The following is a 572-nucleotide window of genomic DNA, read 5'->3' on the forward strand; positions in this document are numbered from 1 at the left end:
TGGAACTAGCTCTTGTAGACCAGGCTGGTCTCGAACTCACAGAGATCTGCTTGCCTCTGCCTCCCGAGTGCTGGGATTAAAGGCGTGCGCCACCAATGCCCGGCCCTAGACACTATTCTATTGCTGTGAAAAGACACCTTGACCATGGCAACACTCAAAGAAAGCATTTAATTGGGGACTTGCTTTAGTTTCAGAGACTTAGTCCATTATCACCATGGCAGGGAGCACGACAGCAGACAAGCATGGTGCTGGAGAAGTCAGAGACATCCTCATCCACAAGCAGAGAAAGAGAAGGGGGCCTGATTGGCTTTCAAAACCTCAAAGCCCCACTCCCAGCAGCACTTCTTCCAACATGGCCACACCTATTCTAACAAGGCCACATCTCCTAATTCTTTTAATTCTATCAAAGAGTTTCACTCCCTAGTGAATAGCATTCAAATATATAGCCTATGGGGACCATTCTTGTTCTAATCCTCACAATGGATATAAAAGGTTAAAAAGGCTGGGCGATGGTGGCGCACGCCTTTAATCCCAGCACTCAGGAGGCAGAGGCAGGCGGATCTCTGTGAGTT

The sequence above is a fragment of the Microtus ochrogaster genome, chromosome 4 (genome assembly GCF_000317375.1).
Source record: "Microtus ochrogaster isolate Prairie Vole_2 chromosome 4, MicOch1.0, whole genome shotgun sequence".
In the NCBI taxonomy this organism is placed as follows: domain Eukaryota; kingdom Metazoa; phylum Chordata; class Mammalia; order Rodentia; family Cricetidae; genus Microtus; species Microtus ochrogaster.